A 14,849-nucleotide genomic window follows, 5' to 3' on the forward strand; every position below is an offset into this window, starting at 1 on the left:
GCAGTGAAATGCAATCTCATCTGAAAACTTTTTGTTTAATGCCTTTTATATTTAATTCAGCATAGAGGCTTGTATTTAAGTGCCTAGAAACTTTTAATAATGCAGTGGTATAAGGAAATCATAGACATATTAGTAACAGGCTGTACATGCAGGACTCAAATACATTTTCCATAAATGGATCCCTTAAAGCGTTTTTGTAGATATACAGAAGTAATCCTGTCATCTAATATTTTAGCTTTTCAAAGGCCAAGATTTGTATATTACTCACAATAATGTTTGCTTAAATTAATTCCATTTTTGGTGATATTCAGTTAAAATTTTCTTTGGGATGATTAACTGACACTTTCATATTTCTTAAGACTTCTCAGTATATACAGATTTTTATTAATGACCAGTCTTAAATTAGGGAACTATTTGCTGTTTTGACTTATGTTTACTTACATACACTCACTCTGGACAGACTGAAATGCTAAAGTGCTCGCCTGAAACACCTGAAATGCCACAGCCAAACTTATGTGAACAACTGCATGTAATTGTAGGTCAGCTGTAAAAGTACAATAAACTACAATACGTCATTCCCAAAAAACTCCAGTTCACATATCAACACACTAATTCCAATCCACTGAATACGTTTAAATTAAACAACTCTACAGTAATTATCTTTACAAAGTTACGCTTCCAGCAAATCAAAACACATTCATTTCAAAAAGCTGCAGCACCAGCTAAAGCTAATTCTTTATATCACCATTAATTAAATATCTGTATGACATTTTCCACGGTTTGCTTGCCTCTGACCATATATACTAGTGTTTGCACACACACCCCAGTCTTTTCTTTTCTTTTTTGTTCTATAAACTCCAAACTCTTTAGTTACTTGAGCTACAGTAATTAACTCAGAGGAAACAATATTCATGATCTGACATTATTTTAGAACAAGAATCACTTTTATTTTATTTTGGAAAGAATTAATTGTGTGTTGTAAATGTTGTCACTGCAATGGAAACACTTTGGAAAGATGCACCATTTCTGGCTTCCTTCATAGACACTATTAAGTTTCTTCAGTCGGACTTTCTACTGCTTTTTGCCATAGCAATGCAAGCTCTGACATCTCCTCTGAGGAAAACTGACATTGTGTTGACTCTACGGCTGGGTATCGATTTTGATTTCTATAATCGATTCGATTCCAATTCGCAAGGTCCCGATTGGATTTGATTCTGAATGAGACAATCTGAAATATTATAATTCAGATCATTTATCGGTACATATCCATATTTTTATAAAGCCAAAGCTGACACTTGTGAGACTTCATCAGAGGTGTAAGCATCACAGCAGCTGCCTTTGTGTCAAAGTAACTGAGGATAAAACACAGAAAAACATGGAGATTTTCCTGGCCTGGCTTTTCATAGCAGATAACCGCCTTAAAAATATTCTGCAGTAGATTAAAAAAAACTGAAGAAAATCATGAATCAGCATATGAACATTATCTGATGCTGCTAAAAGTGAAACAGAACAAAGTTACTGAAGTTTTATTAGAGACACAGCTAAGCTTTTTTCAATTTAAAAAGTTTAAATTAGGTTTTCTCAGCGGAGGCTGTTTAAAAACAAAAACAAAAAACAAAATAGTGACCGACAGCACTGTACACAATGGTAGACTGGTGCATAATAAGACAGAAAGAGAGGGCTGTGCAGGAAGTGTGATTTTATCTTGGTGGAAGCAAAACAGCCAAAGCAAGCGGGAATTCGTGACAATGTTTTTCAAACATGAAGCGTAGTTTTGATCTTCTTTTGCTGTTGGTTCAGTATATTTTGGACAGAGAGTGACAAATCCTGCAGGTTCAGAATCTGTGAGATGTCGGCTTCCAGCACCAGACAACGTGTCCGTGTACGTGCAGTGAAATCCGTCTACCTGCTTATTAATCGTGTTTTAAGTGTTCTAACTCAAAGTGTTTTAACTCTTTGAAATAGTTTTGTGACCTTTAATCTGAGATTCTGGCGTTTCTGGCAAAATCAATTTATATTTGAAAATAAATTTAGGATTTAATGAATCAATATTGATTGCATTATTCAAGCTAAAATCGTTATGAATCAGGAAATCGATTTTTTAAACCCACCCCTAGTTGACACACAACTGAAGGGCCCAGACAAATTACAATAATAAAGGGCATATTAAGCACTGTTGCACTAGGTCTTGAAATTGTAACCCTTTAAACTGAAAAAGCCTAAAAGGGCTCACCGACAGTGTATCCACTGGGGAGGACAATGACCCATTTTACAAGTTTAAAGTACACTATAATTTAAATGGGTTCCTTTTTTTTGCCCAGCTCCACTTTCCCAAGTTTTAAGGATTTTGGCCTGGTAATTTCAGCATAATGCGATCACACGGTAAACAACCAAAAAACAGCACAGATAAAGCAACTCCACCTCATCTTCCCCCTCAGGAGATAAAATAAAATAACAGAGTAGGAGTAAAGGTATCAATACTGGTACTGACTGGTACTGGTACTGACAAAATTCTAACAAAACCCATCTATATCAGAATCTTGTTCTCTTGAAAATGCTAAAATGGCCTTTGTACTGAAAGGCATACATCACTCTTTTATAAGAAGCCTCCAGGGATTATGCACCAGCTTGGCTTTAAAGTCAAAGACAGCAAGAGGACACAAAGGAAGGAAACAACAGCTGATGAAAGACCGAGGGATAAAGGATTGCAAAGGTCCTTTGACAGACTCACCTTGGATCTAATAGACATGACATCGTCGTAATGTCCTAGGACAATGGCTTTTTTATAACTAAGGACAACCTTAAATTCACCAACTTAATCATGTCGAGTTCTTTTTCACACAGTTCAAACTTTCTAAAGGGCTCTCACAGAAAGAATTTCTCTGCTTTCTTTAGCTTCTTTTAAATACCATCATTACGCTGTGGAGACTGATCCATTATTCATTTAATAAAGTCCTACCTGTTAAATGAATAATGGATCAGTAAATAATGGATTAGTAAAAAAAAAAAAAAGAAGAAAAAAAAAGACTTCAACATTTCTCTAACTGTGAAAAAAAGAAAGTTCCAGCCTGCACATTTCTGGACATCTTAGTAATTAGCGTATGATCATATGTTAAGTGTATCCTCACATGAGTTATTTTGTATTTCTAAGGATCAATTTTTCATTTTCCAATTTTATGCGCGCGCGCGCACACACACACACACACACACACACACATACACAGAATGCGTTTTTGAAACAACTTGAAACATTCAAGTTTGAAAAATATGCAAAAAACTCAAAAATCAGAAAGATGGTAAATATGTACAAATACAAAACTGTATCAATAATGACTTGAGACCATTTCTTTGATAAAAGAATCTAATTTAAACTAACAAATACTTTGTCTGCTAACTTTGGATTAACAGAGTGGGTGTGAGAGGAGCCACAGGCTGCATGGACAAACACAGCCCCCCCACCAAGTAACATCCTGCTAAGAGACGATGCCTTTCAAGCAGCAGCCTTACACGCTGCAGGAGACAGAACTCATGGGCTCAGCCTGAAAAATTGTTATCAATGTCAAGTGTATTAGTGTAGCTTTCATGAGCCACCTAAGTGTTAATGGAAAGTGATACTTGCTCTTGTTAACAGACACATCATCTTTTGTTTAGGCACATGGGGATGAGCACTTAATCCAACACCCCAGTGATAATCATAAAGCATTTTTCTTAACACTTCTGAGTTAGAAAGCTCTGAAACTCTAAAGACAAATTATTTCTTACCTCTACCATTATTTGCTTTATGACATACTCTAAAGTAGTCTCAAAAGTTTCTGACAAATGCTGTTTCTTTGTGTATTTCTTAGTTTGTATGTTTGTTTTTATCAGGTTCATTTGAAATTAGAAGTTATCCTACAGTTAGGGAAATATTTGATCCACTGCTAAATTTGTAAGTTTGCTCACTTACAAAGAAATGGACACTCTTTATGGTAATTTCATTTTAATGGAGAAAGACATAACATCAACCAAAAATCCAGAAAAAAAAGACATTACATAAAAGTTACAAAGTGATTTTCATGTCACTGAGTGAAATAAAGGGGACCTTGTGGGCAGAGCAAGATTTCAATCCATTATGGCATGTGCTACCAATGGTGTTCTTGGTGACTGTGGTCCCAACTACCTTTGGATCATTAGCAAGTGCTTCCCATGTAGTTTTGGGCTGACCCACCACTTTTCCCCATGATCATCCTCACTCTATGTGGCAAAATCTTGCATGGAGCTCACAATTTAGGGTGACTGAAGACCATTTTATATTTCTTCCATTTCCAAGTAATTTCACTACTTGTCATCTTCTCACCAAGCTTCTTACTGATGGTCTTGTAGCCCATTCAAGCCTTGTGCAAGTGTACAATGTTGTCTCTGAAGTGAGCTTTGACAGTTCTATTCTCTTGCCTATGGCGAAGGTGAGGAATAGAAGAAATTGATTCTGTGGACTGAATCAATTTCTTCAGATACTCCTCAAATCACTGAGATCAGGAGTATCTGTAACAGACTGACTGACTGAAATCTGCATGCCCATGTGGGAGACAGATTACAATCTCTGCTATGCACAATTCCGGCTAGCTTGTAGGGAATCAAATGATTATTTCAGTGACATACAAATCAATTTGTAACTTTTATGCAATTTGTTTTTTCAGGATTTTCTTTTTTTGATATTCTGTCTCATAAAATTAGTTTCATAAAATTAGAAACTGTTCATCCCTTTGTAAGAAAACAAACTTAGAATTCAGCAGAGGATCAAATAATTGGTTCTCCGCACCATATAAAAGTCATGTGAAAATCAGTTTTTTCCAGTACACTCTTACTACTTCCGGGAATTAAGAGGATAAATAACAGCCAGGTGCTGATATTAAAATGTGCTTGATTAACTGATCATCAACATGTTTGGCAAGTTACAAGTTACATCTGAATAAATCACAAGATTTGTGGAACAATGTCCTTTGGGCACACTGCACAAAACAGAAATGTCTGGCCATAATGCATAGTGATACGTTTGGTGAAAACCACACAGCATATCAGCACAAGCACCCCATTTCTAATGTCAAGCACAGTGATAGAGGGGGTGATGATTTGGGCTCGTTTTGCAGCCACAGCATATTGGCATCTTGAAGTCATTGAGTCAACCATAAACTCCTCTGTACACTAAGGTTGGCCGATATGTAAAATTTTCTAGCTGACAGTCGTCAGTCCACTAAATGACGATAGGCGATATATTCGCGCAGGTGACTTTTTGATGGGCGGAGCAATGAATCATGCACGGACTGATTGGCACATTGAGAATTTATACGTTTTGTTTGGAGGAAATATTTCAGTATTAATATAACTACTTTTTGGATTATTCATTTATTTATTTGAGATGCACCAAATCGCACAAAAGACTTAACATTACGTCAGAGATTTTATTCTATGTTTGCTGGACTAGACATTTTGATTTTTAACTTACTTTTTGTTTAATTTTTTATTTGCTGTTTGGTTGGGTGTGTAAGACAAATAAATTGTCACAATGACCTAGAGGGTACTCTAAAAGTAAAATGTTCTTTTCTCATTTCAAGTAAAATAAGTTTGCATTCTGAACTTTAAAAAAAAGCTTTTGAAAAAGCTGACTTTAGAAAAAAAATGGTGACTGTAGCCAGTGGCACCCCTTGGCCTCCCAGTAGATTCACCTATGGTATCAATTTGAAAATCCTACGTCACTTCGTTCTCAAGTTATTCAATTCACAAGATTTTCTGAAAACTTGACCTATGACCTTGAGGTCGCTTAGTTCTCGATTTATCCCATTCCCAAACGTGGGTGTTCATGTTGCCTGCCAACCTGGCGGGTTTTTGACAAAACCCCATTAGGCTTTTACGTGTGAGGGGTAAAAGGTGTAGTGTAAGTTTCCCTTTATCTTGTATTTCTCTAACCATCTAGGCATTAACTCCCCCTTTTTCCTCATAAAGTGAGGAAAGGGATGACTGGACAGATGACCTTACATCTAACCCTAGAGATGAGTTCTGCATCTCATCTCTTGGCAGAGTTTTTTGTTTTCATACGCGCTCTGAATAAATGATTTGATTTGCTGAGTAGCATCCCATCACAGACAAAAGAAAACACTATACAGATTAAAGCCCCATGGTAAATTCAAGGAAGGTTAAAAAGGTCAGTCAAAGTCTAGTAACAGGTCTGGGCGCATAAAAAAACAAAAAAAAAAAACAGCATCTGGGTCTGGATCTGGACTATTGCTGATCTCAGGAAAAAAGGTGTGCTAAATCATGCCCAAAACAAAACAGAACCATCAGATCCTCTCAATTAGTGGACAAATGTTCAGTAATTTCCTTCAATTTGTCACCCATTTTTACATTCTTAGAGGTGCAGTGTGCAGAATTTATCCTCACTGTTTCTATGAGAAGCTATATGTACAGCCATTTATCAGGAAACCCCCCAAGATTCATTAGGAAAAGCCTGGAAACCAAGAATTGTAAATGAGAATAAACAAAATAAAAAATGATAGATAGAAAATGATGAAGGATGAAGACTGAAGTCCTGTTTGTGAGTTTCACCAGTAAGATCAAATAACTGTGCTAACAATACACACCCATTCGCTTGTTAAAATGTTTCACGACTACAGAACCTGCTTGACTCTGCAGATAATTGATTTATTTAGGTACCATTATGTGTTGAATATGCGTTTTATTCCCATACCAAAGATTTCTCTTCTTCACTGAGTACATGATTAGACTGAGATGGTGGGCTGCCTCTGCATCATCATCATCATCCAGTAAATTGCTCTGAACCAATGCCATTTTGATGCAGTTTATATAAAAGCTAAAATGGTTACTACAATATTCTACCCAAGCATATAAAAAGAGCTCCGGCTTATTACCCGGTCCTAGTTATGAGTCACATTTCCCCTAAAGTACAGATGCAATTCCAGCTCATTAGGGTAATGTTCAGACTCTAATGCTGCTAATTCTTCAGCACTTGGTTTCATCCACTGTTCAATATTCAGCCATGCTGGCAAACTCACACAAACCTAACATCCAGCCCCACAGCTTTAGCACCTTTCTGTCTCCTAATGCTCCTATAGATCCGATTACCAATGGAGTAGTTGGTAGTGTGTACCTCACATGTATTCAATTCATTCGGTGCTCTAATAGAGACTGACCGGGCTCACAATTTATATAAAATGATGACATACAAAGTTATCACAGGGAACCAAGTTAGTGTGCCTCCCAAGCTATACTGACTTACTTTTTACAGATCATGTACAACAGTGGTGTCAAACTCAAATACAGTTCCAGAAATTGTTTTAATATCATGCTGTGACATATTTGAAAATTATCAACTATTTAGATGGTCTTTTATAAGCATCTGCACAAGCAATCTACTGCCTGAAGACAGCGGTAATGTGCTCTACTACGCATAAATTAAATTTATGGGAAGTGGTTGTTTAAAAGGCAACATTAGATTTTGTTGCTTCTTGTTTGGCAGCAATGAAGCTGGATACATGGCTGTAAATTTAGGCGACTCAAAAGTTCAGCAAAATATATTATGCTCTACAGTGGTTTAATTTATGAGTCACAGCTGCTATTAAAGGCATAGCACATTTGTAGGAATCCAGAAGCATGAATACCTAACATGAACAGAGAGATGAAAAATGACACTGATATAAACATTAAACACATCTAAGAGGCTCCAAATTTCCTTACTCTTAATTTAGCAAAAGTTATCTCTATGCAGGAGAATCCCAGGCAATACATCCATATTACTTAGATCCTGGTGTTGTCTTGCATGTGGTAAAAAATAATTGAAATTAATTTAGTGAATTAGCCTCTTCATCAAAAATGAAAGCATATTTTATACAATCAAATTAGATGCAGTCCTGTAAAATTAAGAACACCCCATGATTCAGTGGCTTGTCTATTCACCTTTAGTAACTCTATCAGGAATTTTGGCCCACTCTTCTTTACAATGTTGCTTCAGCTCAGTGGAGTTTGCTGGCACTTGTGTTTTTTCCCACAGCTATTTTGTTGTAGCTTTGCTGCTGACTTTGGGATCACTGTCCTGTTGCATGACCCAGTTTGGATCAAGCTTGACAACCTTGTGCTTGAAAGTTTGTACGAGGTGATTGTGCCATTATGCTGTTTGATTTTTACTAAATGTGATGCTGTGCATTATGGCCAAACAACTCCACTTTGATTTCACCTATCCAGAAAACCTTGTTTCACAAGTCTTGTGGTTTATTCAGATGCAACTTTGCAAACCAAAACTGTGCTGCCATGTTATTTTTTAGAGGGAAGAGGTAACCTTTCCAACACTTCCAACTGAGGCCTGTAGAGTTTAAGATGTACCTCTTAGATTTTTTTTGCAGTTTCTCTGAGTATCTCAGCAGTATCTGACCTTGGGGTGAACTTGCTGAGATGTCTACTCTACTTTCTACTGCAGTGTGTTAACACACACCTGAATACTCCAGATCAACAACTTCCCACAACTCCAGCTTTAGACAGGGTTCATGCGCCTTTTTCAGGGTCCAATTCAAGCTTTTCCAGCACATGCTTTAATGCTTTAAGAATGCACAAGCATCTACTTCAAATCTATTTAATTTATCATCTGTGATATTATGTACAAGTCCAATGTATTTTGTTCATCTCCCTTAAATAAACAGGCAGCCTTAAAGCATGAAATATTCATATACAAATACACATATAAATGTGTGTACTTTCTCAGTGGCTGATGGTGCCCCACAGGCTTCAGTGTGAGCTTGAAGACATTTATAATGTTTAAGTAGTTTAATGTGCAGGTGCTGACGATAAACACATTTTGAATGAAAGCCGGGGAACTTTGGTAGCACAGAAACAAGTGGCTAATCTTTGTGACCATATGGATCACTCATATTACCATTATTTCAAATACTCAAAGAAGCTGGGATCCAGGGTATAATTGGCCGTTTTTGACTACTTTTGATTTGGCCTCTATATTTCACCTTTAAAAACTGTTTATCTTGCCAATCTGTTATTTTCTCATTTTGACAAACTGTATCAGCACAATTTATCTAAATTCAGACAAAATTTTACAAGTAGAAAGTAGAAACCACGAGCACGTTTAACGAATCATTTTCATAACTTGAAATGCAAATAGAAATTGTACATTTTTAAAAATATGCACAAGTTTTGCAAACAACAAAGTTACATGGTACTATTTACCTAAAAATGCAGCCAAGGCTCAGACGTTTTTTATATAACCATTTCAAACTATTTACGGAATAATCAGGTGTTCTGCATCAAATAAGAAAGCACAAAAAATATTTATGCAACTCCAAAAAATAGTTTGTGTCCACTATAACACAGATGAGAACAGCACAGGGATAAACCTGCAGGTCTGACAGCAGGTGTGTCACTCAGTGTTTACACTGCAATCTGCCTTTGGTGGCTTTTTTGCAGCAACTGTGACGATCACTAGTAGAACTGACACACAAAACAAAACAACGACTACACTACACACTAACTACACAAGACAACACACTAACTTGAGACTCCAAACACGGTACACGTCACAAATTTCTCATGTATCAAAACTGTCTCTCTCTCTCTCTCTCTCGCTCACTCCTAAAACTTCCCCCTCTTCCCAAACAACCAAATGCCACATGTTGCCATATCATTTTTTTGATTGGTCGACGTGGTACATTTTTCCACCAATAGGGAAGGAGTGTTTTTTCTTTTTTCACCAATAACTGTTGTTTTTCACTCACAAGCAAAGCGTGTTTGCTAGCGCTCTCCTTAGAAAACGCCGTTTTTACCGTTTCTTCCCGGAGGAAACGCCACTGTTTTATTAAAAACAAAAAACACCGGTTTTACGTGGCGTATCAACACAATTTAAACACTGGTATATAGTTTGAAGTCCGCACGTTTGACCCAAGTTGAAATGGAGACTCTGGGTCGGTCGACCCCAGAGGGTTAACCAGAAAGCCTTAAGTTAGCAAGTTATGTATCAGGCTAATGTTTAAAGCTTTCACTTGAGTAAATTAACTCATTTCACTGCTAAGTAATGTTAGCTAAGTTCACAGCATATTCCATAATAGCGCTGCCATACTGCATCACACGCAGTGCATTTCAATCATTTCTCCAGCGAGTTTGATAGCTAGCAAAATAATAATCATAATTTTTTAAAAATAGCATGTGTAACGTACACGTACTGGAAAATTATTTACTAGGACTCACCTATCATGTGACTGGAGAGCGCAACCTCCGCCATTGTTGTTTTCCATCAAACACTCATTAAAACAGCAACCTATAAGTATGTTAGCGCACCCATCCCCGACTGTCCGAGGGAGGGGCGGGGTTACACGTTGAAACAGACAGAGGGGCAAGGCAGCCCAGGCGGAGAAAATTTGCCTCTACATTTTGCGACTCATTTTATTTCTCTATCTGATAAGAAAACTATTCAATCAGATAGTTATTTGTGGTGAATGAAATACAGTTACACTTTCAAGCACTTTTAAGCACCACATCTGAGATTCAAGCACTTTTCAAACCTTGAAAAGATAACATTAAAATTCAAGTATTTTCAAGGATTTCAAGCACCCGTATGAACCCTGTTTATAAAAAGGTGCTAACGCTTAACGTGACCAATTAATCAAGTGCCTTTGATTAGCAGCATCTGGCTACTAGGGGTGCAGCTATTGATCATTTTATTAATCTATCGATTGAACAATTAATTATTATTAATAATAATTCAGTGTCCAACCTAACCTCAGGCCAGTGCCTTACTGGCCCATGTACATTTTTATTGGCTTGTGAAAACCGCTTTTATTAATAAATATTAATGCAATTTAGTTTAATTTAGCCTTCAGCAAGCTGTATGATTTAACCAGTCTGGTGTCAGACTAAGTTAACAGTTCATCTTCATCTTTTAATACAACTTCTGGAGGCTTACTGCAGATGTTTCTGTGTACAAAACAAACAGCAGTGGATGGAGCAACTACAAAGTTTGCTTTTCTTCATGTTGGAGTTTGTTGAAAGACTTTTTTCTAGTAAAGGTTTCAATGGTGATTACAGGAACAGCGCAGCTGTTTTGAAAGCTAGAAGCACATTTTTTCACTCTGAGCTAAGCCTCTCGGCTCTGCCTCTTTGCTCTTGTGTAAAACAACTCTGCCTCCACATTAAAATGTGCCAGCGTTATCATCACTGCTATCAGTGTTTTTGTTTGAAACTAGTGGCTGCGCGGGCTTAATGTTGTCAGGCTTTTTATTCACATGGTGCTCCTAAATACGTTTGTATCGCAGGTCTGTTTTTAGTCAGAAATGTAGGTTTTTTCACATGACTCTACAGTAATCTGAGCAACTATTCTCAAAAAAAGAGAAGAAAAAAAAAGGCCATAAAAAACTAATTCACAATTATTTTTAGTGTTTAAAATTAAATCAAAGGATACAGATAATATAAGATAAAAAAAAAAAAACAATAATACACTACTGCAGGAGACTAAATCTAGAGTTAAAAGGCAAATTCATTCAAGAGATAACGATGGAACCTAAATGGTTTGTAATCATGAATTTAAATTGACTGAGAGCAACCAAAGAATTCATTTTCTGGATGCATTGCAGAGAGTTTCAGGTGGTTAGAGCGAAGAAATTAGAAGCTGGACTTGCAATGATAGCCAAGCAGGACTAGGGCTGATATGGACCAGAGTGCCATCCTAGCATAGAAGTGGTGGAAAATGGCAGCCTTCCAATTAGAGTCTTAGCGATAAACAGAGACATATGCCTATCATGTATTTTAGACAGAGAAGATCAGCAAACGTGTTTTAACTGCTGATATGTACAGAAAACCAAAAGTTGAGTAGAGACTATTAATATAAATGATTAACTTTTTATACCTTAAAATCTTTCCCCACAATGAATCCATGATACACTGACATCAAAGAGTCCAGATCTGGTCCTTATCCTGTCCTTTCCTAAAACATCAACTTTAACTACAGCATACAGTGTGTGTGTGTGTGTGTGTGTGTGTGTGTGTGTGTGTGTGTGTATATATATATATATATATATATATATATATATATATATATATATTCATCCATTCGCTTCCGCTTATCCTTTTCAGGGTCGCGGGGGGCGCTGGAGCCTATCCCAGCTGTCATAGGGCGAGAGGCAGGGTACACCCTGGACAGGTCGCAGGACCAACACACAGGGACAGACAACCATTCGCACTCACATTCAAACCTAGTGGCAATTTGGATTATCCAATTAACCTATCCCCACAAGCTGCATGTCTTTGGACGGTGGGAGGAAGCTGGAGTACCCGGAGGGAACCCACACAAACACGGGGAGAACATGCAAACTCCACACAGAAAGACCCTGGCCTGATGGTGGAATTGAACTCAGGACCTTTTTGCTGTGCGGCAACAGTGCTAACCACCGTGGCACCGTGCTGCCCATGTGTATATGTGTATACATATTATATATATATATATATATATATATTAGGGGTGCAACGATACACAAAATTCACGGTTCGGTTCGGTTCGATACTTTGGTGTCACGGTTCGATATATTTTCGATACAAAAAAAATGTTCATGCCTTTTTAATTTGTCATTTATTAAAATTATAAATATATATTTTAACTCAAAAGTACAGTTTTTAAATTTAACCCTAACCCTTGTGCGTGTTTTTTATTTTGACAGCTAATGCGCACCTGCGGACCACTTATGTGCAGCCCTGGTTATTTAGCTCGTCATATTGCAGCCACAGAAATTCTTTTGTCCATGAAACCATAAAGCTGCACTTTCTTTTTGCCTTATAGTCTGATTTGTCATAACTTCTCCATTTTGTGGTAAGCTTTTCTTTGGCTGTCACTTCTTCACCCTGACCTGTCTTATTTGGCTCAGCAGAACTGAAATACTTTTACACACGCACTCACATAAGCTCAGCGATTCTCTGCGCGATCAACCTCTCACATGTTTAAGCTGCGGGAGATTTCACTTGTCATGTTTGCATAGTAAGCTAACGATTAATAAGACGATGTCAGAGGAATTGGTGCACAAATTATCATCACTCACAGATCAGTGCTGTCGCTCTCTATACACAGTTCGCGCGATTGCAAAGTGAAAGCAAAAAAACAAGCGCAAATTCAAACGCGATTTCAATATGTCACATATTGACAGTGGCTCACCGATGCCAATGACATAATTACCCAGCTACATTTCTGAAAGAATGCAAAAGCATTGACATATATTTTTCCTACAATAGCCCGACGGGCAGGGAAGAGATAGATTTTGGTAGCCCGACTGGAAAAAATCGCTAGCTCCGGGACGTCGGGCTAGCGATATTGCAAGCCCTGTATCTGATTGAGGAATCACTCATCTTTGGAAAAGAGAGTTTATTACAGAGAAATGTCTCTTTCCAAAATAAAAGCTATACTATCCGCTTCTTCTGGGCTATATTCTCAGCAGCATAAGGAGAATCACGTGCTAACAGCTGTCTAAATGACTCGGCTAAAGTTAGTAGCATGCTTGTTGTTTTGGTCTTTGCACTAGGATGATGTCGGCGTAAATGTGCAGTCATATTCGTTGTGTTCCCACTAGTGCTTTCAGGTTAATCTCGTTGAAATGACCTTAACGCCACAACACGGCAAATCTCCGTTAACGAGCTACCGCCGATCGCCCCGTGTGTGGGGCTAGACAGCCAACACGTTAACGAGCTAACTGCGCTAACACACTAGTTCCCACCCATGTAATTGAGCATTGCATGGCACATCCAACATACTGTTTTACTTTAGTCCATGACTCGCTTACCTTCAGGGTCATACGTCACATGAAAACCAAAATAATTCCAAACGCCAGATCTGAATGAGGGTGGGGGAGGTCCATGTGTCTTGCTAGCTTGCCCTGCGCTCTTCCTTCTGACTATGCTGTCTGTGTTGAGTGCTCAGTGGATCTGCGCTCGACAGTGCAGCCTAGGCGGAGTAGTCGAATGCAGATTCACTGAGCGCTCAACACAGACAGCATCGTCGGAAGGAAAGTTGATCAAATAAATTACAAATGTTGTATTGTTCGATACATATGCGTACCGAACCGAAAGCACTGTATCGAACAGTTCAATATCGATACGAATATCGTTGCACCCCTAATATATATACACACACACACACACACACACACACACACACACACACACACACACACACACAGACAGTGTTGGGAAGGTTACTTTTAAAATGTATTCCACTACAGATTACAGAATACATAATACATGCCCCAAAATGTATTTTGTAACGTACTCCGTTACGTTACTCAATGAGAGTAACGTATTCTGAATACTTTGGATTACTTAATATATTGTCATGCTTTTTACATCTACTTGAATATACGATTGCTGTGTGGTTTATTACTATTACTGAAGGCTACTTGCCATACCACTACCAACTAGATTTTTAAATCTTAATATAAAATGAGTAACAGTAGGTTGACATTAGGTAACGCTGCACTTTTTGCAGCGATCCTGTATAGAAAACTATTCCTTGCGTATATAAAACAGGTCCACGGCTCCGAACCATAGTAAAGGGACCTCTGGCTAATACGTTGGGTGCCCCTTATGGTTCGAAAAATACAGTACCAAAAATAGAGAGGGCATAGCCTAACATATGAAACAGAAAAAGGCCGCAGTATAATCCCTTTATTTCAACAAAGTAAGGGTATTGTGAATATCAACTTCTTCAACTGTAACGGAATACAGCTGCTCATATTTTGTATTTTAAATACGTAACGCCGGTACATGTATTGCGTTACTCCCCAGCACAGTCTCTCTCTCTCTCTCTATGTGTACGTGTGTGTGTG

General features: G+C 37.8%; 1 protein-coding gene across 20 annotated transcripts in view; it reads right to left on the reverse strand.

The window, feature by feature from the left end:
* gpat2 (glycerol-3-phosphate acyltransferase 2, mitochondrial) overlaps nucleotides 1-14,849 on the reverse strand; it is a 170,840-nt gene that overhangs the window by 85,569 nt on the left and 70,422 nt on the right. The window contains exon 1 of one of the 20 annotated variants that reach the window (XM_082553972.1): nucleotides 10,237-10,344. The exons of the other annotated variants lie outside the window; for them this stretch is intronic. The gene's annotated coding sequence lies outside the window, so the exon portion shown is untranslated. Of the gene's footprint in view, nucleotides 1-10,236; nucleotides 10,345-14,849 lie in introns of those variants that run through there. 20 annotated transcript variants of the gene reach the window in all.

Source organism: Aulonocara stuartgranti (assembly GCF_965226115.1).
Source record: "Aulonocara stuartgranti genome assembly, chromosome: 12".
In the NCBI taxonomy this organism is placed as follows: domain Eukaryota; kingdom Metazoa; phylum Chordata; class Actinopteri; order Cichliformes; family Cichlidae; genus Aulonocara; species Aulonocara stuartgranti.